The sequence below is a fragment of the Tenrec ecaudatus genome, chromosome 1 (assembly GCF_050624435.1).
Source record: "Tenrec ecaudatus isolate mTenEca1 chromosome 1, mTenEca1.hap1, whole genome shotgun sequence".
NCBI lineage: Eukaryota > Metazoa > Chordata > Mammalia > Afrosoricida > Tenrecidae > Tenrec > Tenrec ecaudatus.
In genome coordinates, this window is record NC_134530.1 from 311,224,672 (window position 1) to 311,244,655 (window position 19,984).

The following is a 19,984-nucleotide window of genomic DNA, read 5'->3' on the forward strand; positions in this document are numbered from 1 at the left end:
TGTAGGTTCAATTTCCACAGTTAAACGCATAAGATAACCTATGGGTGTTATCAATTATCCCCCATTTCCCCACCACCATTTTCCCAGAGCAGGATTTCTCAAGCTCATGTGAGTATATGTATAACTAGAGTGTCTTGTTATAAAAAACAAACAAGCACACCAGTTTTCTTGAGTTGCAGTGGGGCTGAGAGGGGACTCGCCCGCTCCTGCGTTGCCCCTGGCATCTCCACGCTTACCCGCGCACAATCCCACAACCACGTCCCAGGAGAATCCTAAGGAGGGAGTGAAGACGCAGAAAGACCACATCAACCTGAGCAAGCTGATGAAGCCTACTGTGAGCGCCAGACAGGGCTTGTTAACAAGACAGATCTGATTCAGGTTTGATGGACAGCCAATGAACGAAACCGACACCCCAGCCCAGCTGGAAATGGACGATGAAGACACACGCGATCAACATCTTCCAGCAGCAGATGGTTGGCACGCGGGTAGCTGGAGGCCTCTCGTGATGTGGCGTCTAGGCGCCACATCCGTGTCACCTGTCTTTGCATTTGTGATCTAGTAGTAAATACGTGAACATGCCAAAACAAAGGAGTCTGGGGAAACTCCAGGACAGTCACCAAATTATTTTTTGTCTCTCTGACGTACCTGGTGAGCAACTCAACAGTATTTTTTCATGGATTAACCTATAACTGAAATTGGGCCAATATAAATCATTATCTTTGTTTAGGGAAAATGTGTTGCTAGGTTTTTGGGGGCTTGTTTTTGTTACTATTTCCCCCTCCTGTAACACTTCTGCTCCAAACGTGTGGCCTGCCTGTCCTGTGGGCGGAGATGTGGCCCAAGGGGTTGTGGTTCCCTCTCCCCGACTGCTGCATCCAATCATGTAGGTGGCTCCTTTGCGCATGTGCACTGCTTTGGGTGCTGGATCTGAACACCTATTTGGGGGTTCTGGTAGGGATGGAAAAGAGGGTATGCTGGTCAAGGAACAGCTGTTGGCTTTGCATGAACAGTGGCAATGCTGCAGGGATGGTTCTGGCTCAAGGTCCAGGATTTCTGTTGCATGTGGTCCCACCAAATCTAGATGAAGGGTTAGGATGACGGAGTGACAAGGATAATGCCGCATTCTTCTGTGGCTTGCGGGTGAGTCATGTGGTCAACGGTTCTTTCTGAGGCTACACACTCTTCACTGCTAATAATAATTGGATAAGGCCTAATGATAGGTCAGCATTATAAAAATGACATAATTTTCCCATTTATCAAGCCTATGTGACATGTATGCACACTGTAGTACCACAGTGTTTGTGGATGTGAAGGGTAGGTGGAATGGAAACCAAGAATCGATGTGGAAGATTACCTCTGGCAGAAGATGTGCTAACTAGAGGGCGTGGAGGGAAGTTAAGGTGCCCCAGGGAGCAAGAGACTGTGATCTGATCGAATGGTGACATTGTTGAGTTAGGTTCCCAGAAGTAGTTTTGAAATGGAGAGTTCCTGGAACGAAGAACAGGGCCAGACAATGAATTTCTGTATTTCTGAATTTCTGGGTGCCAATCCAATGAGGCTGGACTGAGCAAGGGAGAACTCGGGAGATTCAGAGAAGGGCTCAGCGTCGCGTGACCCTTTCTTAGTTCTGTGCGCGATCTCTCCATGGCAGCTGTTGCCCTAGCTCTTATCTTGGTTCAGCCCACCCTTGTCCTCTTCCTTTTAACAGGGGGGGGGGTGGTGGGGGTGGTTCTAGATCCCTCCACTCTCTCTCTCTCTTTGTAGGACAGGAGAGGGAAAATCTGAAAATACAAGACTTGGAAATTGTAGACGCAGGTCATGGCTTCATTACTGGTGGGACTTCACCCCTGCTTTTCCTTTCTATGGCTCATCAGACTGTGATGCAGCTTGAGTTCTCTCTCAAGCCGATGCTGAGACCAAAAGTAATTTATTTGAGCTGTGATCCGAGAGAAGGCCATACAGAAGCAAGGAAATGAGGCAGAGAAGAGTCGATATGAGAGGTGTTAATACCCGAGTTACATTTGTGGGCATTACCATCCTGTCCCTCGCTGGCTGAAGTTCTCCTGGGGTGAGTGTCTGAAGGCAGAGAGATACAGGAAGTCATCTCTTTTCAGAGAAATTGTCAGCAGGGGGCCTCAAAGCGAGAGAAACAGGGAGGAGAGAGAATAAGAGTCAGCGAATATGAAAGATTCAGAAGGCAGCTCTCCTCCCCCCAAAATGAGACAATGTGAGAAATGCTCAGGTCTCAACAGGAGAAGACATTTCATTTGGTCATGGGTCTCCATTCGCAGCTCATGACCCACACCCCCTCCCCCCTCACAGTCTACCGATTCCTCCTCGACTTGCCAACCCAAGTAGGATACCTTCAAGTGATCTGGAGAAGCAGGAATGGGCCAGGTCATTTTGTGGTCATGTTCCATGAGACCTGTATGTCCTCTAAAAAGAACGTTGGGGCAATTGGCTACATCTCTCTTCTCTTCTTTATCTTGACGATGAAAGTGCTCTCAATATTCTTCATGTCTGTGTCTCCTAAAGCACTGAAAAGAGAACCCTAGTGAGCCAATCGATAGTTAAGGGCTTGGCTGCTAATAGACAGATGCATGGTTTGAACTCATCAGTCACTCTGTGGGTAAAGCCACCTAGAGATCTGCTCCTATAAAGACTTCGACCTAGGAAACCCTATAAAAACCACAACCAAACACACTGTCATCCAGCCTGCTCCCCAGCTCCATTCTGGCCTATCGCGTCACTGTGCATTGTAATAGATGGGACAGCACACAACAACACCAACATCATCATCAGAACAAAAAAAATCATATCATTGTGAATGAGGTGGGGAAGTGCAGAGTGGAGACCCAAAGCCCATTTGTAGGCCCTACACATTCCCTTATAGAAGGGTCTTGGGAAGGAGATGAGCCAGTCAGGGTGCGATGTAGCAATGATGAAACATACAACTTTCCTCTAATTCCTAAATGCTTCCTCCCCACCCACTATCATGATCCCAATTCTACCCTACAAATCTGGCTAAACCAGAGGATGTACACTGGTACAGATAGGAACTGGAAACACAAGGAATCCAGGGTGGATGATCCCTTCAGGACCCGTGCTGAGAGTGGTCGTACGGGGAGGGTGGAGGGAAGGTAGGTTGGAAAGGGGGAACTGATTACAAGGTTCAACATGTGACCTCCTCCCTGGGGGATGGACAGCAGAAAAGTGGGTGAAGGGAGATGGCAGACAGTGTAAGATATGACAAAATAATAATTTATAAATTATCAAGGGCTCATGAGGGAAGGGGGGTGCAGGGAGGGAGGGGGAAAATGAGCTGATGCCAGGGGCTTAAGTGGAGAGCAAATGTTTTGAGAATGATGAGGGCAATGAATGTACAAATGTGCTTTACACAATTGATGTATGTATGGATTGTGATAAGGGTTATATGAGCCCCTAATAAAATGATTAAAAAAAAAAAACCAACACAAGGTTTTGAATCCTTGAGAGGTAGGAACACAGCATCCCAGAGAAGTCAAGGGCCACTGGCTGAAGGAACTGTGCCTTTTAAAAGTTCTATAATAACAGAGGTTTTATAAGAGATGCAAAACTTTGCAGAGCAGTAAAGGAAAACAGGTTTTCCCAAACCCTTTTACGACTTTCTCCAGAACGCAATTGTCATTTGAGTTTAAAATGTGAGAACAAGAAGGAAATGACGTGCCTGACACACACAATAGAGGGATTGTTCTGTGACTATCTGATTCGTGAAAAACCTATCAGTAAATCTTGAACAAAGAATGTATTCCACTTCAGCGTTTGTTCTTAGAAACCTGTAAGTTCCTTTTGACTTTAGAGACCAAGCTTTTGCTGACTCTGGGGGAGTGAGAGTCTAGGGACGTTCGGGGTGAATGGGAGTGGACCCGGGAAAGTTGAGAGTATTCCCACTTGTCTACAACTCTGCAGAGAAGTCCATCAGCCAAGACCACTGGATGTCGAAGCAAAATGGATTTATTGGTACTTGTAGCAGTATAGGGAGCCCTAGTGGTATAGTGGTTAGGCTGCTAACTTTAAACCCAAGAGTCTCTGAGGGAGAAAGACTGAGATTTCTACTCCCATAAACTGCATAAAGATGTATAACTATATAAAGATATACAGTCTCAGAAACTCACAGAGGCAATAATTCTACCCTGTTGCTGTGAGTCGACATGAACTGGATGGAAGTGAGTTTTGTTTTTTGGGGTTTTTTTTTTTTTACTAGCAGTGTGGAATTCTGCACATAGAGGGGAGTTACACACCTCACTGGGAATTGGGAGTCGGGGTGTGTCTCCATGAGAGGGTGTGGGAAGACCTGGTCTAGGACTTTGGTTTGTGTTAGGTGATTTGGGGGAAGTTCAAGGAAGCAAGGGTGTTTCTCTGGATGGATGCAGCCTGGACACAGCAAACAATTCCAATGGGCTCTGGAGAAGGTTTTAGAGGCTGCAATTGCAATGGATAAGGAAGCAGCTGTTTCTAAGGTCAGCTGAAAGAGGGGGTGTTTGGTCATTTTCTACGTTGTTCAGTATTCTTGCCTTTTGTTGTCTTGCTTTTCTTGGAGAAGGGACCTCAGTGGTTTAGTGGTTCTGTGTTGGGCTGCAATCCTCGTAGTTGGCAGTTTGAAACCACCAGTGCCTCTGAGGGGAAAAAGCAGTTACAGTCTCGGAAACCCATAGGGGTCACTGGGAGTCAGCACTGACTCCCTGGCAGTGGGTTTGATATTTAAATTTCTGTATAAGAGAGCAGCTGTGCTAGCAAATGATCTTTGAAGAAAATGCAAATGTTAAAACTTCTGTACTAAATTTAGGAGAAACATGGGGCTTTCTATGCCCCCATAGAGTTAGAGTCTCAGAAACCCACAGGGACAGTACTACCCTGCTTGCGATGGGTCAGAATCGACTTTATGGCAGTGAGCCATTTTGTTTTATTGTTGGTACTAAGTTAAATTTAATCCTTTTATTGTTTTTATTATTATTTTACTTGTGAACTGGGTGAAGAATTGCAGGGTAGATAATCAGTTTTTCATTCCACGATTCGCACACATTTTGTTTTATCGCGTTTACTGTATCTTCCTCAAAGATCACATCATCTATCCCACTTCCTCCCTGTGTTTCCTGCTTCCATTCCTCCTTCCTCCCGGACCCATCCTGCCTTCTGAACATTGTTCTTGGGTAAATGCTGCCCTTTGACTTCAAATAGCTGAATGTTATTCTAAGGTGTGTGCACCTCACTAGTGTTATCTTTCCTCTGATAGAACTGTCTATTGTTGGGCCGAAAATTGAGCCACCGTGGTGAATTCCTTTTCAGACCCGAAGGGAGACTAAGCCACAGTCGGAAGTTTCCACCAATCTCTATCTGACGGACGAGCCTGGTCGCTTTTATGATTTTGAGTTTGGCTCTGCATTGTGCTACCACTGTTTCTGAAAAACCACACTCACGACTGTGGAGTCAAAGCTCACGCAAAGTGAACCCCGTGTGGGTTTCCGATGCTGTTGACAGAAGTAGAAAGTCCAGTCTTTCTCTGAGGAGCTGCCGGTAGTTTCAAACTGTCGACTATGTGATCACAGCCCACCCTATATTCAGTATACCACCAGGACACCTTACCATTCTATCCAAGACCTTCTACTGAGATCCTTTTCAGAGCAGTTGGTGGTGGAAGCCGAGCACCATCTAGTTTTTTGGATCTCAGGTTTGTGGGGACCGATGTGCGCATGGTCCATTATTCCATTGGGCCTGTTGTTTCCACGTGCCTTTTGATGGTCATCACTCTTCTTTTCGCAGGACGGAGAAAGACCAATAGTTGCACCTTTGATGGCCAGTCACAAGCTATCAACACCTCGGGCACTACTCACCAGAGTTGGATGCAGAACACTGTCTTTGTGATCTATGCTATGCCAGTTGACCTTGGAGTCCTCTGAGGCTAAGGTCCAGAGTCCTCAGGTGTAGTGACTCATTCCCTCAAAATGTTGTCCCAAGAAGTTTTGTAGTGTTGTCCCCATATGCTCCATCCTATCCATTGATATATTTTCAGCAGAGATAAAAACTCACATACAAATGTTTGCTGTAAAACATATGTATATATATATGTGTATATATATGTATGCATATTTGTGGTGTACTCCTACTCTCTCATTCCTAATCTGCTTGCGTGTCTATCTATGCCACTATGATTATTAAGCCATCATATTGTAGAATTGTGTCTCTGCTAGCATTTATTCTTATTCTCCTCTGAATGTCTTCCTTTCTCATCATTTGTTCTACCCGACCTCGCTCTTACTGTATACTGCTTTCTCCTTTGTTCCAGTTGATGTGACTGTGTCCTCTAGTTAGCAACTTACCTTCCCTCTTCCCACTGTTCCTGGGAATCATCATGTTCTTTCTGGGCAAACACCTTTCTTGACTTTTCAGGATAGTGGTCTCGTATACTGTGAGTCCATTTGTGATGGACATAGTTCACTCCGTAGAATGTCCTCTAGGCTCATCTATGTCACGAGATGTTTCGCAGCTTCATCTTTGTTGGTTAATGTTACAAGTGTATCTACTCTTCCATTGCTGGGCGTGTAGGTTGTTGCCACCTTTTTGCTAGCATGACGAGTGCTGCAGGAAGCACAGGTGTGCATAAATGAGGGGGTTTCAGAAGTTCGTGGGAAAATTCCAAAATAATTTAATAGCATTTTGCCAAGATGTTTTTGAATATCCCCTTTATCTATTCATGTCCTGGGTCTTGTTTCTCTAAGACAGCAGTTCTCATCCTGTGGGTCGTGACCCCTTCGGAGGTTGAACGACCCTTTCACAGGGGTCGCTCCATTCACAACAGTAGCAAAATGACGGTTATGAAGTAGAAACAAAAATAATTTTATGGTTGGGGGTCACCACAACACAAGGAGCTGTATTAAAGGACCATGAAACGAGGAAGGTTGAGAACCACTTCTCTAAGCTATATCCCTACAGTGGGATTACTAGATCATAGTCTATTTCTATGTCACCTTTTTTTTAAAAAAAGGACTCACAATACTGTTTTTCCAAAGTGGTTGCATTTTTTCACAGTCCCACCAGGAGTGTGTAACAAGTCCAGTCTCTCCACAACGTCACCAGCCTGTATTATTTTTTTCTTTAATTTTACTGGGTGAGGCCGTGAGTTCAGTGTTAATGAATCAACAACACATGTAAATAAGGAGTCAACCTGATGGCTGACAAAAATGTTGTGACCAGAAGCTCACAAAGAAAACCTGACTGTCTTTCTCATGGTTCAGTATCCACTAATTCAGCAGTCTCAGAGACTGTATAGGACATAACAGCCGTGAACAGTGATGTACAACTGTATATGTTAAATATGCATGCGCCAATTCATCAGGAAATCCTTGGCTCTACTGGCAGACTATGTTTTTTGATATTCAAATCATTTTATTGGAGGCTCATACAACTCTTATCGCAATCCAAAGGTGTCAAGCACATTTGTACATTCGTTGCCCTCATCTTTCTCAAAACATTTGCTCTCCACTTAAGTCCTTGGTGTCAGCTCATCATTTTCCCCCTCCCTCCCTGCTCTCCCCTCCCTCGTGAACCCTTGATAATTTCTAAATTATTATTATTTTGTCAGACTATTTGTTAAGTCCATCTACTTCCTCACACGAGGAGCTTCCACTTGTGCTTCCTGCAGTTGGTGCTCAACCCAGCAGCCAGAGTCCTCAACTGAGTCAGATCAGGTCAGTTCTCCACCCAGAATGCTGCAGTGACACAGAGGAAAAGTAGAAGCCCTTACAGCCACCTGCATGGCCTTCCCTGACCTCCCATTCTTGTTTCCTCTCCAGGTTACTGACTCCTTAGATCTAGTCATTTCTTACTAGTTCAGGAGCAGGCGGGGTACACTCTAGACTCAGGACTTCAGCATTGACTGTTCCCTCTGAGTGGAACCTTTTCCCTACAGACAACCCAAAGCTTACTCTCTCATCTCCTTGAACTCTTTCCTTAAAAGTCAGCTGCTCAATAGGGGCTGTCCTGACCACAGGATAATCACAAACTCTCCTTAGCCTGCTCGATTCCTACCATCGAATGACTGCCTTCAGAAAATCCCTGCAGGAGCAAATGATTTGCGGTGTCAGATGCTAAATGGAAAGGTTTGGGATAAGTAGACATGTGTCCTGTGGATGAAAGGGGCTGATTCGTGTCCAGGAATGGGACAGCTGGGGAGAAGAAGGAAAATCCTGGAACTGATCTCACAGCAAGGGGACCGGCTGTTCCCTGTCAGGCCTGTGCCACTGGTCATGCCAGTAGGCAGTGCTCTGCAAACAGTCAAGAAATAGTTAAGTTGGAAACACAGGGAATCCAGGACAGATGACTCCTTCAGGGCCAGTGGTGAGAGTGGTGATGCCTGGAGGGTGGAGAGAATGTAGGGTAGAAAGGGGGAACTGATTACAAGAATCTATGTATAGTCTCCTCCCTTGGGGAGGGACAGCAGAGAAGAAGGCGGGGGGAGACATCGGACGGTGTACTATATGACAAAATAATAATAATTTATGAATGATGAAGGATTCATGAGGTAGGGGGGAGTGGGGAGGGAGGGGGAAAATGAGCAGCAGATATTAAGGGCTCAAGTAGAAGGCAAATGTTTTGAGAATGATGATGGATGTATGTATGGATTGTGATAAGAATTGTATGAGCCCAATAAAATGATTTAAAAAAAGAAATAGTTAAGCTTCTCTTTCTCTCTGATGATTCGGGAAGAGGGAAATCTTGTAGGGAGAAGGTGGCAGGTAGATCTGTATCAGACTGGCCCTCACCCTCATGGATTAAAACATATCAGGATAAGTAGTCAAGTAAATCATGGCCTAGTTTTCTGATCATAACAGGTCCCAAAGCAACACCACACACACACACACACACACACACACACACACACACACACACACATACACACACACACACACACACACACGAAACTCCAAGATAGCAAAAACCTGAAAAATTTCCGCTGGGAGATCTTGAGTCAGAAATGTTTTTCTCATGGAGTTTCCCCAAGTCACAAAGTCAAGGAAGGCAGATAGGATCAGATGAAGTCCAAGGTTGAAGCTTCATCCAGCAAGGCGCGGGCTGGGCTTACCATCCAGCCCTTACCAAGGACGTCTGTACCAGAGTCTCAAAGGAGAGTCATTTCCCTCCCCACTCAACCACGCTTTATTCTCAGTGCCCAGAGACAGAAAGAAACTCTGAAAAACTTTCCAGTGGTAACACTGTTAAGAACAAGAGCGCATTGGGGAACAGAAAAAGGAAATATTTAGGTGACATCAACTCAAATTTATTTATAGGGCCTCTATCGTTTTTAGCAAGACATTTCCCATATGAGCTCCGCATATTGCTGGAAGGCCCTGGATGGCCTGTTTCGCGTTCGCTCTCCTGCTGCCCCCCTCTCCCTCCCTGGTTCTGACACTCCCACCTCGTGCCTCATATTTGCCCTGGGCTGGCTCCTCTTACTAGGCACTTCTCAACAAAATCATCAACTCGGCCAAAGGTCTGTCCAATCTTGCCATTTTCAGTGGTCCCCACCTTGCTCTACTCCTCTCCATAACGCCACCTTCTCCTAGTTCCCTAAGGACACCACTCTTATTTCAGCGTGCTGTTCATTCTTTGTTCATCCAAGTGAACTGCCCAAAGGCAGAAGTCACATATATATATATATTTTTTTCCCTACTATTAAAGTTGAGAGGAGTGAATAACTAACTATACAAATAAAATGCTGAATGAAGGAGAGTAAAGGCCATGTTTGTTTTGTTTAGTTTTTAGGCCATGTTTATGTTCCTGTAGCTGCTAGCAAGAAGTTTGGTGGAGTGGTGGGTTATACTTTTGGCTAACCAAAAGGTTCAGCAGTTCAAAACCACTAGCCACTCCGAAGGAGGGGGGGGGGGGAGAGGCTTTCTGCTTCCATAAATATTTACAGCCCCAGACACCCAAAGGGGCCGGTTTTACTCTGTCTTCCAACCTCACTATGAGTCAGAATACACACAATGGTAGTGGGGTTTGGTTTGACATTTTTATAGGATTTCAAAAGTTCCAGAATATTTTGATTCTATTTTTTTCATGAAGTTTTGAAGCACCCTTGTATCATTGATCTTATTTCTGTAGGATATATATACTCAGTAGTAGAATTGCTGGATTGTGTGATATTTCTAACTTTTTAAAAAATGTTTAAGTCCTTTTAATCCTTATCATTACTCCCCAACTTTTCCCATGTGTATGTGCTCTTGGACATGTAGGATGAGTGATTTAGTGTTCTGTTATTGTATTATGAACTCAATCTTAGAATAGGGGAATTAGCCATTCAGAAAATCAGAAGGTGTGTTCATTTTCCTAATTTTAAAGGGTTATTTTAAGAGATATACAAAAACATTGGTTGAAAAACTCATTAATGATAAAATGACTCAATATAACTAAAACTTTACTTATCTAAGTTTTCTGGGGTATTAAAATGAAGCAGTATTAACAAAGGATTGGCTATCTTGCCAGTGGATTTTTTTCTTTCTTTTTGATCACTAGTTTGAAAATCTAATTCATTCTTTGAATTAGGGGAAAGTTGGATTTACCAAACCACATGATCTCAAAAAAGGCTGATGCTCTTGCACTTCTTCAATAACTCCTGCCAAGTCAAAACTCAGACTATATCTCCAACTACCAGAGTGGCGGTCTTCCTGCCATGGAATACTAGTCTTCCAGATTCCCTCCGTACCAGTTAGTGACTAATAGACTAAGTCCCAGTCATATTGCCCTCAGTGTTAGTTTCCCACACTTCCCCCTTCTGCATTATGTTTAAGAGTTAAAAGTGTCACAGAGGCAACACGGTCTCTCTTCGAAACTCTTAACTTCCTCTAGAAGCGGCACGAGACTTCAAGCATAAAAATTATGATGATAAACAACACAGTCAGACTGGAACTTAAGCTATGTGAAATGCTCTGAACTCAGGCTCATGGGTCTAACCCTTGAATGCCATTGACCAATTGTTTAATCATATAAGAGCCAGGAGACACCTCCAGTCTGTCTTTGAATGTATAGAAAATATCCTTTTTCAGCTGATCAACATCAAATGAAATAGTTCCCTTAGCCCCCTGCAAATGTTTTCTAATCAAATCCCAATCATGCAGTGTCATATTATATGGGTAAGGAGTTATAAGTATATCAGTTACCTTCCAATAATATTTTAGCATAAATTGATAAATTCGATCTTGACCTTTCAGCAAAAGAACAGTCTGTTGTGCTACTCCATTCACTATTGTATAAAATGTTCCGTTAGGATAGAGTCCCAGAGTGTCCCTTAGACAGTGTCAGCAATGGAAGAAATATCTCAGCAGTCAGCAATTGCCATTCTCAGGAATCTGCGAGGTCTTCTTGACATTTTGGATATACTCAGTAACAGGACAGGGGTCAGGTCACAGCATCAGCTTCTCTCCTTTCTTCTGGGCCTTGCTGACTGAAGAGAAGCAGGTGTGGATGCTTTTGTACTTCTAACCCAGAGATGATGAACTGGGATGTCTACAGAAGCCAGGTAGCTCAGGGAGAGGGGCTGCAATCCCAGAGAGCAGGAATGCAGAGACCCTTTGAAGGGCCACCCCTGCCTCCATTCCAGCTGAATGCTGACACACAAGCTTTTAAAGAGAGGCTCAAAATATACTTATTTGAAATGTTCTGAGTTTTACACAAAAAGATACCAGTTTCTATCATTCTTGTCAGATCACTGAATACACATCCGCTAGGACTTGTAGAACATGGGCATCTATCCTGCCCTTTCCATTCCTAACCTAGGCTCCAGGGCAGGTCCTGAATAAACCAAAACCCAATTCCAAAAAAAAAAAAAAAGTAAGAAACTATGATGGACTACTAAAAGAACAAAGAAATCTGTCTTGGAAGAAGTACAGCCAGAATGCTCCTTACAAACAAGGATGGAGAGCCTTCATCTCACATACTTTGGACAAGTTATCAGAAGAGACCAGTCCCTGGAGAAGGACATCATGCTTCGTCAAGTAGAGGGCAGTGAAAAAGAGAACGTCTCTCGACAAGATGGATTGACATAGTGGCGGCAACCATGGACTCAAACATAAGAACAATGGTGAGGGTGGCACATGACCAGGCGGTGCTTTGTTGTGTTGTACATGGCACCGTGATGAGTTGGATCGGACTAGACTCACCTAGTCGTTGACATCTTTGGGGCATTTGTCAGCAGCCCCAAAAGGAATGTGTAACACCTGATGGAGCAAGAGAGTGGTCATGGACCATATGGCTGAGGGGCCAAGAATCAGAGAAAGGTGTGCCAGTGTGCATAGCTGAGAAGCACTTCAGACAAAAGAACTGTATCCTGAACATTTCTGATACTGAATGGTAATCTGTTAACTTCTCCACCGAACCCAATCATTGGGAATGTTGCCTGTGAGTTCTGTGAAGCCATTTCAGCAAAGCATACAACCCAGCAGCCGAGAAGTTGCGTGCCTTGGGAGGGACACTTGGTGTGAGAATTGATCAAAGGGGTTTGTGAGTGGAGGCTTGTCTGACCTCTACCTCACAGGTATTCATCTTGGGTTTGATATTGACTTTGATTCTCCAACCCCCTTGTGAAGTCAGAGGACATCAGAGCAGCCCCCTTTCTTTGTGACACAGGTAGGTTAGTTCGGAAAGTTCATGAACATAGGGATCAACCAAGGGTTCCACTGATCTTTTATGAAAAGGCTTCCTTCCTTCCTTATGGCCAAGAACATGGTTCTGGATGCAGCAGGACATGTTCTCCATGACATTGTTTCTGATGGTCACTGAAGCTGCCACTTTGAATAGGCCTTGGACTCTGACTTGGACAAAAATTCTCTCCGTGAGAATTTTCCACTGCACCTGGGGCTTTGGGTCTCATCCAACCGCCGAGCGCTCCACCTGGATCTTACCACTCCCTGGAGCTTCCACATGGATGTGAGGGTCAGCGCCTATAGCTATGGAGGCAGAAGCTGGCTTTAATCATTATGGACAAATCTTCAGGATCGTTGCAAACAGATGGCTTAGAGTCAATGCTGATTTATGGCAAGCTCATGTGTGTGAATATAGAATTGTGTTCTAAAATGTTTGCCTTGCTGATTTTTTTCATAGTTGTATCACCAAGTTTCTTCCAGGTTGCCTCTGGGAAAACCTCCAGCCTTTTGGTGAGAAGCCCAGTGTTTTAACCATTGGAACTACCCTGGAACTCCCTTACTGAATCCAAATCAAACCCACTGCCATCAAGTTGATTCTTACTCACTGTGACCCTACTATGTACAGTTTTTGAGGCTGTAAGTCTCTCTGGGAGCAAACGGTCTTAATTTTTCCCCTGTGAAGTGGTTGGTGGGTTTGAACCACTGACCTCCTTGCAGTTAGGAGCCCAATACCTAGCCACAGCACCAGCAGCGTTTTGCTTAGAAACTATAGGACTACAATACTTACAGGAAGGAAGAAACACAGCAATGCATGAAAACTAGGAGTAGAGACATAGTACAATTCCTGAGTGGTGCCAGGATGTCCTTGATAGTGGAATGGTCGCCGTTTCAAGTCCACCCAGTGCTTTCTGGGAAGAAAATCCTGGTGATCTGAAAAATCAGGCATTGAAAACTCCATGGAGCACATTTCTGCGAGGATATACATGAGGTCGCTACAAGTCTGACTTCAGGGTGAGTGGTTTTTTGTTTGCAGTACACAGCAGTTTGATGAAGTGCTCTTTCAGTCCATGAGAACAGTAAGAAATATGCCTAAGAATGGATAAGTTCCCCATCAGGAGGGTGTCTGGTTGTTGGAAAAGTTATGAGAAAGCTTTAAAGAAAATGTCTGTAAAATGATATGGAGAATTTGGATTGGGTCTTGAGGGACGCACAGGAATTAGAGGGGAAATTTTTCCTTCTCTTTTCTCCAGATGGGCCTTGGAACTAGAATGGGGAGTCACTGTGTAGTTCAAGTTCCTTTGCTCTGATGTTGTTTCAGGGATTCTTCAGGTTCCCTCGCACATTTCCATGCTCCCCCAAAGACTTCTTGTCCTTCCTCTTCTGCCCTAGACTTTTTAAAAAAAACGTTTTATTAGGGGCTCATACAACTCTTATCATAATCCATACATATACATACATCAATTGTATAAAGCACATCTGTGCATTCTTTGCCTTAATCATTTTCAAAGCATTTGCTCTCCACTTAAGCCCTTTGTATCAGGTCCTCTTTTTTTTGCCCCTCCCTCGCCACTCCCCCTTCCCTCATGAGCCCTTGATAATTTATAGATTATTATTTTGTCATATCTTGCCCTATCCGGCATCTCCCTTCACCCCCTTCTCTGTTGTCCGTCCCCCAGGGAGGAGGTCACATGTAGATCCTTTCTCCCTTTCCAAACCACTCACCCTCTACTCTCCCAGTATCGTCCCTCACTCCCTGGTTCTGAAGGTATCATCCACCCTGGATTCCCTGTGCCTCCAGCTCCTACATGCACCAGTGTACAACCTCTGCCCTATCCAGACTTGCAAGGTAGAATTCGGATCATGGTAGTTGGCGGGGTTAGGAAGCATCCAGGATCTGGGGGAAAGCTGGATTCTTCATCGGTGCTACATCGCACCCTGACTGACTCATCTCCTCCCCTAGACCCCTCTGTGAGGGGATCTCCAGTGGCTGACAAATGTCTGCCCTATTCTTGCTCTCAAATTTCATAGGGCATGGAGAAACACTTTAAGTGTCATTAAATACATAGATAAATTATGTATATATGCACCGTGTTTCTGGGTGTACAGAGTTAATGGATTTGAAAGATTCTAAGTTGGGTCTGTGACTCACTCATTAAAGAACCATAGTTTTTTTTAATCAATTTATTGGGGGCTCATACAATTCTTATCACAATCCATACATACATCCATTGTGTCAAGAACATGTGTACATTTGTTGCCATCATCATTCTAGGAACTATCGTTTTATTCTACCTCATCCTTAGGGTATTTGAAGCAATCTTTAAGACATTTCTTCTCTAAAACAAAAGCATGTGAGCTACACAACTGCTGCCAGAGAACCAGATTTTAAAATTTAATACTTACTTGAATGCCTAAATCTAAACAATACTGAAAAGACTATTGCATTTACATTTTTTAAAAGTACACCCTAAGGAACTAGTTGTCAAGGATTTTGTCTCATTTGGATCCCCAATCAATGTTCATGAAGGCAGCCATTGAGAGATCAAAAGATGAATTGCATTAGGTAAGTCTGCTGCCCAAGGTCTCTTCAGAACATTGAAAAGCACGGTCATGACTTTGAAGATTAAGGTTCACCTGGCACAAGCCATGGTATTTTCCATCGCCTCATATGCATGTGAAAGTTGGACATTGAAAAAGGAAGGTCGAAGACGGCTTGATGGATGCGTTTGGATTGTGGTGCTGGAGAAGAGTACTGAAAGTCCCACAGGATGCTAGAAGGACAAACAGACCTGTTTTGGAAGAAGTACAGCCAGAAGATTCCTTCGAGGCAAAGTTGGCAAGAGTTATTTTTACATACTTTAGACATGTCAGGAGAAATGTTTCTGGCAAAGGACGTCGTGCTTGGAAAATGGAGAGACAGAGAAAAATAGAAAGTCTTCAAGGCGATGGGTTGATACAGTGGCTGCAACCATGGGTTCAGCACAGGAACAACTTTGAGGATCACAAGACCAGGTAGTGTTGCCTTCAGTCATGCATAGGGCCACTCTGGGTCGGAACCCAACTCTATGACACTTAATAACAGCAAGGAACTATAGGGTTGCTATGTGTCAAAGGCACTTGGCAGCAAGGGGGGTGTTTGTTTTGGGGTATGCTTTTGAAGAAAAGTGATCATGCCTTGTTGCAAAAGTTTTACTAACTCATAAACTCCGTTGGTGGCACCGGAAAAGGTCAACACTTACCTACTCACCGGACACTTTCAGATCAATAAAGGGGTCTTCATACAGGGTGTTTAGCTCGACAAAAGCACGCATACATTCCTTCATCAGAGGGCCTAACCCGGTGACTCCTCACAGCCACGCATCCCGCAGAAAGATGGTCCTTCGCCAGCGTGGCTGCTTCATCCTCAGTCCCCTGCCCTTGCCGTCCGGCCTGCTCCTTGCCCTCCGACCGGCACTGTCGAAGCTCCATGTGCTCAGCGCTCATGTTTAGGGTGAAATGATGGACAGTTCGTGTCTTCACCCATCAGGCCAGGATGGACTCTCGGGGTGCAATCACATTAAAGTGGGCTGAGCAAACATACAGAACGATTGTGGTCAGCACTGACACAAGCGCTCAGCTGCCAAAGCAGTCCTTCTGCTGTGACTCTAGTTACCGAGGACTTCTCTTGGGCCCTAGAGGAGACAACGAAATGGAATTATGTGCACTTAGTGTGAGAGTCAACCCAGACAGAGAGGGAGCAACAGGCCTTAGAAGGAACGCGCACTTGATTTCAGGGTAGGGAGTTGGGAGGGAATGAATGTAAGCCGACTTCTGAGGAGGCAGACGTTCGGGAAAACTGCCATCACCAATCTCCTGAAGCAGCAAAATCCTGGGGTGAGATCCACCAGGAACGTCAACCCAGGAGAGGGATTGGAAGATCCCCCCCAACGAATTGGATAAAACATTTTAGACCCTGGTTTATCGGCGCTCCCTTTGACCAATTTCCCATTTCAGTTCTAAATGCTCTTAGTTTGCACCAGAATCTCCCCCCTCACACCGCTCTGTTATTTTTCTCAGTTCAGTGCACCATTAGTTCCTCTATTAGTTTGGGTAAACTCACAAAACAATAACAAATGCCCCTACGATGGCAGCATAGACCTGGTGGAAAATATATAAGTTCACTACTTGGGAATTCCCGCACTAACAAGTCAACATTTTATCTACAATAATTTAGTAGTATTCCACATCCCCAGGGTGGTATGCACCTTAGATGTATGATTACCAGCAAGCTGCCCAGCCTCCTTCTGTTGCCTGAAGCAAAGGTCCGGGATTGCCTGTCACGGTTTCTTAGAGAAGCTGTGTTAGTTCAACAAACTGTGCATTTATGCTGCAAGCCGAAGACAGACGGACACAGTGGAGTTTGCTACTTCCAAACTATTTCAAAAATCCAGTGAAATTCAAGCAAGTTATAGACCCCAAACGATGTGACAAAAAGCAGGTGTTACAATGATCCCAGGAAGCAATGGTCTACTCCTACATTTCTCCGGGAATTATCAGACCACCATCTCCGAGGCATCATTCATACTTCATTGCTTATCTAAATGGGAGCTGCTTCATGACGGGGTACCTATCTCAATGGCCTCACTTACCACCTTCCAGAGTTAGAAGACTATCCCTTTTGATGAAGTTTAAAATAAAATTTTATTATGAGTGAAGGGTAGTTACACTTTGGATTTCCAACACCTAAATCTTTTTTTATTTTTGCACCTTTTTCTTTTTTAAAATCACTTTATTGGGGGCCCGTACAACTCATCACAATACATCCATCCATCCATTGTTGTTGAGCACATTTGTACATATATTGCCATCATCATTCTCAAAACATTTGCTTTCTGCTTGAGCCCTTGGTATTAGCTCCTCAAGCCCACTCCCCATAAACTCTTGATAATTTGTAAATTATTATTATTTTGTCATGTCTTACACTGTCTGAAATTTTCCTTCACCCACTTTTCTGTTGTCCATCCCCCAGGGAGGGGGTTATATGTAAATCCCTGTGATCGGTTCTCCCTTTCTACACTTCACCTTCCCTCTACCCTCCCGGTATCACCACTCTCACCACTGGTCCTGAGGGGTTCATCTGTCCTGGATTCCCTGTGTTTCCAGCTCTGATCTGTACCAGTGTACATCTCTGGTCTAGCCAGATTTGTAAGTTAGAACTGGGATCATGATAGCGGGTGGGGAGGGCATTAAAGAACCAGAGGAAAGTTTTATGTTTCATCGTTGCTACCCTGCACCCTGACTGGCACCTCTCCTCCCCACGACCCTTCTGTGAGGGGGTGTCCAGTTGCCTACAGATGGGCTTTGGGTCCCCAATCTGCTCTCCCCCTCATTCACAATGATATGGTTTTTTGTTCTTTGATGCCTGATAGATACCTGATCCCTTCGAAACCTCTTGATCACGTAGGCTGATGTGCTTCTTCCATGTGGCTTTGTTTCTTCTCAGTTAGATAGCTGCTTGTTTATCTTCAAGCTTTTAAGACCCCAAATGTTATAGCTTTTAATAGCCGAGCTCCATCAGCTTTCTTCATCACATTTGCTTATGTACCCGCTTTGTCTTAAGTGATCATGTCAGTGATTGTGGCAATTTAATAGAACAAAGTGTTCTTGCATTGAGGGAGTACTTGAGTGGAAGCCCAATGCCCATCTGCTGCCTTAATACTAAACCTATAAATATATGTACATAGCTCTATTTCCCCATCATCATATATAAATACATTTATATATACATGCTTACATTTAGACCTCTTTAAATGCCCCACAGCTAAATCTTGAAATATGTTATATTTTAAAGATTTTGATTAACAGCAGGCTAACTCACTCCCCCTTGGTGGGTCATTTGTATCTTATTTACATAATTCCACCCAATCGTTTTATGAGAGTTTATAAAGATGTGTGGCTAAAAGGGGAATATTAGGGCAATTCACTGAACCACAATAATTAATATGAGAAAGCTACCGAGTGTTACATGCTACAGTGACGCCTTTGCTGCAAAAATAGGCTTAATAAAGCAAAAATGACGAGAAACGCATAGGATTGGCCTCCTTCCGCTGTACGCAGTGTTTCTACAAGCCAGAGCCACTCAACAGCATCTAACAATGGCCAGCACATCCCAGCATTCCTTCCGACAGGCTACAATACAAAGTACACACCGTAGCCTATGCACTATTCTTGCCAATAGGTTTCACTTGAGTTTAATTATAAGGAAACAATAAGAAACATTTAAATTGGGGGAAAGCCTGACATTCAAGGGGCCTACATTCTTTTTAGAGTAAAGGTCATGTTAAAAGATAGTTTTCCCTTCACCCACTTCTTTGTTGTTCACCACTCCCATGGGGCTGAGGGGCAGTTATATGTGAAGGGAGACAGCGGTCGGTGTAAGACATGAAAAAAAAGTTTAAAAATGAGGAGCTGATACCAAGGGCTCAAATAGAAAACGTTTCAAAAATGATGATGGCAACATATGTACAAAAGTACTTGACACATAGATGGATGGATGTATTGTTCTAAGAGCTGTAACACTCCCCAATAAATGATTTTTAAAGTTTTCAAAGAAGATAAACTAATGATTCTCACAGAGAGATCAAAATGCACCTGGTACCAGTTTTGTTGTGGACGCCCAAGGAAGTCGAGATGGCTTTCAGCCCGTTCTAAATCTGGGGACGTCTCACTCACTGTGAGCGGCAACACAAAGCTTATTCTTCATCTATGGAGGCTTTGTGGGAAAGCGGGGGGCCTCCCAACTGGGCCCAAAACTAGCTTAGGAAAGCCCAGAGGGAGGATTGGCTAGGATTTTATGGTCGGCAGGGTGTGGTGTTCACGGGGGACCTCTTCTGCAGTCCGAGGTTGGGTGTCCTCATCAGCCACATGTAGTTTGTTCAAGTACTATCTAGTATTACACAGGACTTATATGTCTGTCTGTTTTTAACAAAAATGGAATAACTATAACAACATTAATCTGCTGTGCTATGTGGCCAGTGCCCCATCCTGGGTCCTCGGTCACATTTTTTTCTACCATTGTTGTTGAGAATATATTACAGGAAAACAATTGCCAATTGAACCATTTTTATAGAAACAATTCATTAACGTTGATGATGGTATTTGAGTTGTGTAATCATTCTTACTCTCCATTTCTGAGTTGTTCCTCCTATAAACTGCCTCTTAAAGTTCCTTTGTTAACTTTTAGGTTTCTCATGGCATAGTAGATTATATGTTGGGCTGCTAAGCACAATGTGCCACCAGGCTTTGTGCTTTGGTGAGGAGGCACAGTCTCG